A 10,988-nucleotide genomic window follows, 5' to 3' on the forward strand; every position below is an offset into this window, starting at 1 on the left:
CCTTTCATTTGCGGCATCTCGAGGTTTCAAATTGTATCAAATGGATATCAAGAGTGCTTTCCTAAATATTTTCATAGAGAAATAAGTTTATGTCAAGCAACCCGTAGGCTTTGAGTATCCCAAATACCCTCATAGAGTATATAAGCTTCAGAAAACTTTGTATATGCTTAAGCAGGCACTTAAGGCTTAGAATGATAGTCTTAGGTCTTCTTTGTTAGGGTATGGGTATGTGATGGGATCAGCTGATAAAACTTTATTCACTCTTAGGTATGACAATGATTTCTTACTTGTTCAGATTTACATGGATGCTATCATTTCTTTGGCTCTTCTTATACACTTGTGGCCAAGTTCGCAGAAACTATAAGGAGGGAGTTCGAGATGTCGATGATAGACGAGTTCAACTTCTTCCTTGCACTTTAAATCAAGCAGTGCAAGCAAGGCATCTTCGTCCACCAGGCGAAGTACACCAATGATCTGCTAAAGAAGTTTGACATGAGCGATACAAAGCCATTGGTGACACTGATGGCTACCTTGACCGTGCTTGACCTGGATGAAGATGACGAGGAGGATCAGCGGGAGTACAGGAGCATGATCGGCTCCCTCCTGTATCTGACGGTGACAAGATCCAACATCCTCTTCGTCATATGCTTGTGTGCTCGCTTCCAGCCTTCACCGAGATCGTCTTACCACCAAGCGGTGAAATACATTCTGAGGTATTTCAAGCACACTCTTGTGTATGGCATCTGGTTTTCTGGATCCTCTTCGCTTTCTCTTCGTGGCTTTTCGGATGTGGATTTTGCTAGTTGCAGAATTGACAGGAAGAGCACCTCTGTTACTTGTCATTGTTTTGATACTTCTCTTTTGTATTGGTCTTCTCATAAGCAGTCTAGTATTACGTAGTCTACTGCTAAAGCTGAATATGTAGCTGCTGCTAGTGTTGCTCACAGATTTTGTAGATGGTTGCTATTTTGAGGGATTTTGAGTTAGATTTCAGGAGTGTGCCGCTTTTTATGTGACAACACCAGTGCTATAAGCTTAGCCAATAACCCAGTTTAACGCTCCAGAACCAAACATATAGATGTGAGATTTCACTTTCTGAGAGACCACAATGAGAAAGGAGACATTGAGCTGAGCTATATAGATACTCAATATCAGCTAGCCAATATCTTTACCAAACCTCTAGATCCAACAAGGTTTGTCTTTCTGAGAGGAGAGTTTGGTGTATGTCATCCCTATAACATTGTGTAAAGGGGAGTTGTCTTTGTACATACTCTATCTTAGTTTTATTGTATTTGCATTGCATATCATTTTGTAAAATAATCATGTTAGAAAGCTTCACTTATATGTTCTTTGCACTTTCTTATACTAGTTATAAATTTGTGCTAAGTGTAGTGGATGTATAATAATTTGTGCAAGCTTATGCTCTTATTAAAACATGACATAAAATCAGTTGAGCAAGCTTGTCTTTTTTAATAATGAACTTAAAATGTGAACATAATCTCTTTTCACCCTTGAGTATTTGTTTTAGCTAGATCAGTACTTAAATTAAGGCCAATTCTGTGAAAAGCTTGTGCTACACTGCTTTGTTCAGTTCAGCGGATTGTGGGTCTTTGATCTTTGTCTATGTAAATGTTTAGTCCATGGTTAACCCTTGGGAGAGCATGTGCTATTTTGTGTCACAAAGGAACAACTTATTTTGGCTTTATAAAAAATTGCATATCTTGAATCCTGCGTTGAGTTAATAAAATGAATGATCAAATTTTAAGCTAAAATTGAATCTAATACAGTGTCTTAAGGCTTCATGTGGTTTGTGAAAGAAGTGAACCCATGGTTGCTTAAAGCTCACTTGAGGATAGTTAAATTATCAAATAAGAAAGTTAACTTGTGTTTTTTAATCTGCTAAGAATGTTCTTTTTTATGTTGTCAAACTAAGGCTTGTATTGATATGTAGGTGTTTGCATAGCCCGTCGGGTTAAATTTGGTTGCATAGTTTGAACTTGACATCGCACTAGTTTCTCTAATCTTTACACTGATTATGAAACTGTGGATGCTTTTGTGGTGACATCTTTTGGATAATTGAACAACATGAACAAAACTTGATTCACTCCTGATGCTTGTGACATGACATCACTTTGAGATTGTGTGCGCATTTAAGTTATCTTGTTTACTCCTCATAGTGATTTGACATCTCTAGTCCTTGCAAGTGCTTTGTGATCTATATGTGAAGCTTTGTAGGCTTGTATTTCATTTGCACATCTTTAATGTTGTCTTATATTCTTGATGTTTGCATTGCCAAGGGTGGAGAAAATATGTCCAAAGATATTATGCACAAATATTTAGCAAAGGTGGAGAAAATTGTATTTATCTAGAAATGAAAGGGAAAAAAATAGAAAATATTCTATCATCAAGGAGGAGCATATGTTTCGGGGTTTTTAAGCTTTTCTTGTTCTTTTGAGGTTTTTGGCTTGTCTTTGCCTCTCTCAAGGTTTTTGATACATTTATTATGCCATGTGATATATTTTATTTTTTCTCGAGTTTTTGTCACTTAGATAAGCTTATTTTGTTTTAATTTCTTCAAACCAAAATTTTTGTTCTTTGAGTGTTGTCAATGCACTCATCAAGGGGAAGATTGAGAAAACAAGTTGAAATGTGCTTTGGTTTACTTGTGATGAGTGATTGATATTGATATTTATTTAGTTTGATGATCTTTGGTTTTGCATGAGCTTTGATGTGACTTGACTTGATTTTTTATTTTATTTGAGTATATTGATTATGGACTAACTATAATTGGAGTTAGAGATATATGTTTGCTTGTTTCATGGTACGCAGGTGATGGATGTAACTTGACGGTGAACGATGGGATGATCGGAGCCAAGCGGAGTACTTGGTGCCAGACGATCAAGGAGGGCGGGCGGAGTCAAGGGTGATCCTAGCTGAACACGTGGAGGTCAAACAAAGCATGGAAGACAAATGTAGATGGCGTGTTGAAAAAGTCAAGCGAAGGGGATGCCGTTGCAAGTGACAAGGCAGCCTAAGGAATCGGGAGTGGGAGAGACTTACCGGCGGTCAGGACTGCAAGGTGGAACACACGTGTCTACATCAAAGCACTTGCTTAAGGTGTAAGCAAGTGAGGAGTCACGCTTTGAGAGGCGTGCTAGGATTGGAGGACTGGAGGAGTAAGTAACAGCATCGCGAAGCTTACGTTGAGGCGAAGCTAAGTCGTGAAGACGCCGTGACCGTTCGATGAATCGAGAAGAAAATAGACCAGAATACCCTCGGTAGTAGGTATGTGTGTACTACAAGAGTGTAATATTTTGAAAAAAAGTTAGAAAACTTAGAGGTCAAATTTCCTAATCTTATAAATAGAGGGGTAGAGCTATAGGGGGAGATGAACTAGCTATTATGAAACCCTTATGTCATTCATACGAGAGCCTTGTGCTAGGGTTTTAAACGAGAAAAAGATGAGTGATTAACCTATGTATTAGGTGAGAGCTTTGTGAGAAAAAATCTTTGTAATCTGCCTAAAATAGGGTTGACTTCTGCTGCAATAAAGTTTATTTTTCTTTATATTATTGTGCTCACCTATTTTTAGTTTCTATGTATCGGTTCTCTTGCAAGTTTGCAAGTTTTTCGGTTTCCGAAATTGATTTTTGTTTTGATTTTTAGGCTGAAATTTTAGCATATTATGAGGTAATTCTTCTTGTTGTTAGATGCATAAAATTCGTATATACACGCTTATGTGATGGGGTCTTGAATTCTCTTGCCTCTAGATAATTAATTTGAAGATTTTCGTTGCTCGGTATTTATCTTTTTTGGTTGTTTATAGGTTGTGTTCTTTCAAGTGCTAAGACATATGAATTAATCTTAAATAAAACATATGGTTTATATGTTATCTATGGAGCCGTGCTGTCTCGATTTTCTCTCATTAAAATTTCTCTCTATTTTTATTTTTACTTAATTTTGAGGTGCGTTGGATGATCTAAATATAAGAAAGCTATTAATTTCGTAATAACCTATACCTTTACAGAAAATAGTTCAAAGTCACGTGAGAAATGAGAAGAAAAAAAAGCCATCGTTCAAAATAGGGTTGGTCCGTTGGTGAATTCCTGCAATCCTGCGTTCCCCGAACTATGGAAGCCCGAAACAAAGAGGAATCAAATGCAGTGTATTGACAGAGCAATTACCTTTTTAACATCATGATCGCCGTCACTCAGAAAAGCTTTTCTCTAGTAGATTGGCATGGATTAGCTAGAGCATTAACACTGATACATTGGTCAGCAGCAGGACATGCATGAATTTCAGGTACTCTGACGAACATGCCACAAAATGTACTAGCTAGCTACCAATAGACCTAGTTCCTATCGATGATTCTTAAAATCGATTATACAAATATTTATATAAAGTAGAAATATCCGGTCCTTAACAGTACTTATAAAGAAGACACGAGATTTTAGTTCGGGCCTTCCTTAGTATTATAGTTTAATTTTATATTTCGTCTTAATTAATATTAGAAAAAGATAATTATAATAGGGACGTGACTAGACTAATTTTAAAGATTTGGATGAGTTCTCTCGTGTTCTAAATCCTAAAATCCTTGTCTATAAATCTCGTCGTAGTATGACGCTATTGTGGATCTCAATATATTATCTTTGCCCCTATCTAACTAGATTTGCTCTGTATTACTTGTATAACTCTTGTTAGGAATTCAATTATTTTGCTTGGGCTTCTATCTGACTTGAGATCTCTCTTCAATCTCTCTCCCTCAACGTACCCCTTCTCTCTTTATATAGTCGGAGTAAAATAACTGTCCTATATTCAGAAACTCTAAGTGTATTTTTTTCAGATTGTATTACTTCTGAATATCTAAAAAACTCATTCCTAATTTAGTTATAATTTTCAAATAGGACACGATAAAAGGCTCATGCTTTATTCACTATAATAGTTATGAAACATACCGTATCGAGTTATAGGCACGTAGACGATAGATATCCATTTTTAGGATATAATATATTTCTATTAAATATATATAATTATTAATTGTTTATTTCTCATCGGTTAGCAGGTACGAACATTTTCCAAACTGTAAAACGGCAGGCGCTCACCTCACAACAGACTTATGCGGTACATCCGACCATGAGACGGGACAGGTAGCCCCCACGAAGCTTGAAATACGGGAGCAAGCTCTTTGCTTAATTGCCCACATGAATTCAATTTTGGGACCAGTCATAACAAGCGACCGATTTAGTTTGATGCAAATTAATAGAGGAAGGAAAGCAACTTGTGTAGGACCGATTGATACTTGAGAGAAGCTCAATTGGAACCTCTTGTTTGTAGCTAGCATGCAGTCACTACTAAAAAAGGTTTTTCTGTGTTCGTTGAAAAACGATTTTACTATCCATTTTTTAACCGACACTTTTCGCTCGATATTGATAGTTAATTATTATTAATATTGGTTATCCACCTAGCACTATTGCTATTTTCCGTCAATAAAAAAAGAGAAAATTTACGATGGGGGAGCACCATCCAAGCTCCCGCCGCCAATGCCACCACCGCCGAACTCCCCTTCTTCCTCATCCTCCTCCTCCGTGCCTCCTCGTGCCTCCTTCTTCCCTGCCGACCGAGCTTAAACCCACCACACTCGAGACATTGCAGCCAAAAAATCAAAACAAAACCTCAAAATCAAAACAAAATTGAGCCGAACGTCCTTGGACCTGCCGCCCTCAAAGCCACCGCCCTTGGAGCACACGGCACGACGTCATCGGTGTCCCAGTGCAGTGCCAAATGATATGAACAGAAGTTATCCATTTCTACCTCTATGAACAGATCAACACTATCCAACTTACAAGCACAAGCATTCAATATCACAAAATTGCTCACAGTTCTCCAGAATTCAGATCAAGTAAAAAAAGATCAAGAGAGAGATATGGATGTAGGTAGATAGCAAGATGCAAATCCAATGTATGTTGTGGTTGCAGCTTGATGCCCAGGAAGAAGAACCGCTGCTATAGAGGTTGTAGGGGAAGCAGAGCAGCAACAGGTTCTCCTCTTCCTTGGTGTACAACAAGTGGTCTTGTAAGAAGCAGGGGAAGTAAATGTAGCAGATCAGCAGCAGCACATCCTCCTTGCGTTCAGCAACAGGAAGAAGGTGAAGAAGAAAGTGGGGCTTGGATCCTGTGGGTGGTGAACTTGTTGGTGGGGATTGAGGATTTGGAAGTAGTGGATCTGGACTAGTTCGGTGGAGAAATAATAGAAGAGGGACATCGAGTAAGAGACGCGAGAGCTTAAGAATCGACGTTAATATATATTTAATTATGATTATTGTTCGATCAGTATTGATGAAATATTACTTTTAACCGGTTATATAGTAAGTGAGTCTCTGGCATGGGCTTAAATGTTATCGCAATTCACTCTGCATCTTGTCCTTCCGTGCAACCACAACACTATGTGTGCATCACGCCAACAGTCCCTTGCTCTCTGTCCACTATTTCCAATTGAATGGTCTCACTGTTTGGAGTTTATGATTATACCTTGAACCCACTCTGTCTGCCTGGACCGATCGATATGATCCTCTACCATATGATCATATCCTCCACCTTACATCAGGCCACGACGATATGCCTAATTAATGTCCACACCTTCTCCTGTCACTATAATATCAGTGCGTTATTACTTAGTCAGTGAAAGGTTCAGGTGCATGACCTTCCTCTATATCTCCCTGAATCTCCCTGATAGGTGGGTCCACCAAGACGTACCATTGGGATGCCGCTCTTAGTGCAGAAAAGTTAAGGCCTGGTACTGAACACTGAACATTTTCAATATCCTATAACGAGTAAAACGGTTTCTTGTGAAATTTCTGTGTTCCAAAAGCTACAATGCATCTAGGGCAGGATCACAAAGGACTCATGTACTCATGATCAGTACGCTTGTTCCACGCGCGGTATATTAGGATCTCTGCTTGCTCGACCGGATTATGCACAGGAATCGCAGCGGCTGGTTAATGAATTGGGACAGTAGCCGGTTGGTCGTCCAGTGACTCCAGTCAGGGCCACGTACAACTGTGCACTGTACAAGTGAACAGTCATACTCGATTTGAACGATCCTGGAGGGCCTTCGCCTGTGCCGAAATGGGCAGCCAATGCAACATGGCATGCACGCCCAGTGCACGTCTTCAATGCTGTCTAACTACATGCTACTTGCCGCTACGGTACTGCATGCATAGGTATAATTCCTCTGCGTTATTTTTTCCTCAGGCGTCGATCGATGAATGAGTGCAAGCATCACCTACGCCTTCGTTGCGCGATCGACACTGAAAGCCAAGTTATCATCATGCAATGTCAATTGAGCTAGCGGTGAAAAACTACAGTGACGACAACCTTCGTTTCTATACCGACCGGTGGCTAGTCCAAAGCTATATCTTGTACATACAGGCCACAGGCCACGGTTCGAGTCACACTAACTGCACGTTAGATGCGCATACTGTGGTGTTTTGAGATTTTGGCTCTGTGATATCAGGGTTGTAGAACCCTAAGATGGTTATATACTGTCGGCAAGTTTGCCCTTGGGAAAAGAACGTATTGGTTTCCTGCACCTGTAAGTGCATATGTGAGGTCCTCGGGAAAAAAATGTAGATGTGAGGGGCATGCACATTTCAGTTTTGACCATGCATGCATTCAAAAGAGGTGGCAGTGATGCATGGATGTGCCTGCCCGGCATATTGCATGCAGTAGTTTTCCGAAGGATGTACCGGTGGGAAGGCTTAGGTCACTCTCATGTTTTAGATATTAATTATATGTTCACGTAAGATAAAAACTAAGATGGCAACGATTTTAATGAAGAGAGGAAGAGTTGATGTCTTCCTTAAGATACAAAATCTAATCGATAGATATCAAAGAAACCGTACTGAAGAGAAAAATAGTGTCTCACTACTGTCATGGTCTACAGCATTAAACAGTATGACCTATATTTTAAATGCAGTAGAAATCATGTGTTTGAAAACTTATTTTCTTGGTTATTTTTTTTATGATGTGGAGTGAACTAAGAAACTGTCATGCAGTTTCCGAGTAGGAGAGGCCTTATGTAATCACAGTCACACACAGGACTACATGATGTCTGCTGCTGGCTATAGTGTTACATCAATGTGCTGTTTACCTTGCGTACTGCATGCAATTGGCACCTCCATGTTTCGATCTCAAAGGAATCGACACCAATACATACCGTGGTTGTGCATGTACCCCAGATTACAAAAGGCCGGCGGGACTTCATTGGCCGGAAGCATTGACGAGTGATGTAATCGTCCTTCTTGAACATGGTCGTTGACGCTTTTACATCTTTAACTAGTTATGTATCCGTACGGTTGTAACGGAGTAAAAAAATATACACAAGATTAATATAGTTTATGAAGTCACTACTGTAAAATCTTTTATTAGTGATAGTTTAAAATTGTTATTAGTACTTAGGTTTTAAACCATCATTAATTAATCGATATTGATAGTACAGTGTCGGTTGGTAATACCAACAGATATTGATAGGTGTTTCTTACTCTTTTTAAAATCTGGCGGTTGCCGCCAATACTATACCTATTTTCAAATTTGGCTGTTGCCGTCAATAGTATTCGGTATATTTATAGATACATACATTTAAATTTAATTCACGAGACATTAAGTTTCATCGCTTATATATATATTCTCTATTCTACTCCCTGCGCTAAAAATAGCTATTCAACGCACCGGTCGCACCGCCCCCCCCCCCCCCCCCCCCCCCGACCCAGACCAAACTCGCGAAACCCCGCCAACCAACCCACAATCGTAATCCAGCAATTATTACGACCATAAAATTTTATGTTATTACGACCGTTTATGTATTATATTCTTACCGTAATTATTTAATCTTTATAACCGTAACCATATAGCAACCAGATCAAAACAACCGCAACTGTGTTCCATTCATATTTCAACCGTATATTTCTTTCTTATTTAACGATTCGACGTGGCAATTAACTGTATCGATTCCCAACCGTAATTTTATATTATATATGGTCGTATACATCTAACATACCTTTGACAGTCATGTTGACGCCGAACCCGCACATAACCGTACTGAACTAGATAATATAACCATATATATTTTATTCTTTCACGGTCCCCCTTGCGGCACATAACCTTACCCATTCGTATTTACTCATTTGTTTTAACCGTATATACGTTATTTATTCACGACAGGACAATTTACAAAAAAATGTTGCCCTGTCGGTTTTGTCATTCATGTTTTAACATTAAAACTTCTACTCAATCATGTTTAGAGCGTTAAAACACGATTGTTCAATTTTTCTTTTTTATTATTTTTTTGGGTTGTTATTGTTCCCCGAATATTTTGGAAACCGCGCCATCTGCGGAGTGCGGTTTGGGGTGGTTTACCATTTACCACATTACGGTTACTATTTTTATTTTGTCGTCATTGCGTACGAAAGATCACTTGTTATGTGTTTATGTGTACGAAAGATCACTCGTTACCATAAAATTAAATTTTACGCTTCATAACAATATGATTTACGACTCTCTGTATGATTCATATATGGTTCATAAATGTATATTTTACTACTGGCCAATCTAAGTTATACGGTTCCCTGATTGTTTTGTGTACGATTAAAAATCTGGAAATCAACTCGTTCTCAACAAAAATTATTTTATGGTTATACGGTTCCCTGACCAAAGGACATCTTCATACGGTTGCGGAAGCAATTTTACGGCTGCGATCGAAAGTTTTACGGCTAAAAAATGTTTTCCCGATCGAAACGGACCAAATATGCTCTTCATATGGTTACGGAAGCAAAATATACGGCTGCGGTCGAAAGTTTTACGGCTTCGAGCGGATTTCCCGAGCGAATCTACGATCGGGGCGCGGGGTATCCTGGGGCGCTAAATAGCTATTCAACGCGCAGCGCTAAGAATAGCAGCGCCCTATATATATATATGTATATATATATATATATGTATATATATATATATATATAAGTCATGAAACATCGTGCCTCATCACAGTATATATACATCGCATACATGTCAAGTTTTATTACAATAACGATAAAGAGTTTAAGATTCCTTGTTAATCAAAGGGTCTGAATTTTGCCCTTTCTTGTTGAATGAAGATAACAAAAGAGAGGAGCCGATTTCATAGAACTTGTCGGTTAGACTGATGATTTGGTCATTAATGAACCCGACGAGTTGTTCTTCAAGTGTGTTGATTTTAATAGGCATGAGACGATCTCTGGACAGCTTGAGAAGCTATAATTTCAAGAATTGAATAAATGTATCCTTATGAATACGTATTGGATCTGAAAATTAGTTATCAATATGTATGCTACCTACCTTAGCATCAGCCACCAGGAGCGGCGCATCTCCGTTGAATCTGTACATGAATTCTATTACATAAAAATCACATAAATTATTATCTAGTCCCTGCTTCCTACAAGAAAAGTCATGTCAGACTATCCATTCTTTCGTGAATGGCCAGTGTCTAACGATCTTCTTGATGTTGTAGGTACACTCTGCATGTGTGTAATTATTATCGTAAGTAAACTTAGATTCAATCAAATCAAATATTACAAGAGCAATAACGAAATGATTGGGTTTTACCTTTATAGCAAGTTAATGACGGGTTGGTAGGTTTATTTTGGATTATTTTGTGAGTCGTAGACAACAATCTTGCTAATGTCTGGCTTGATGACAAGGAGAATCCAGTGATAACTGCACATGGGTCATTGTATGTTAGTTGGTCCTAATTTCTAACGATGCATTGCTAAAAAAGAGTAGAACATTCATGGAGAGAAACACATATCCAAAGTAGTAGGGTAAAGTATGTATTTTTTAATTGTAGCTCCAGAATAAACTTTAATGTGTAGTCCTCGATTTTTTTGATCGGATTCGATCATTGTCGGGTTTACATGATATGGGTCGATGAATCCCACATGCTAGATGTTGTCTGTCCTGCAT

This window comes from Phragmites australis, chromosome 16 (assembly GCF_958298935.1).
Source record: "Phragmites australis chromosome 16, lpPhrAust1.1, whole genome shotgun sequence".
Classification (NCBI taxonomy): Eukaryota; Viridiplantae; Streptophyta; class Magnoliopsida; order Poales; family Poaceae; genus Phragmites; species Phragmites australis.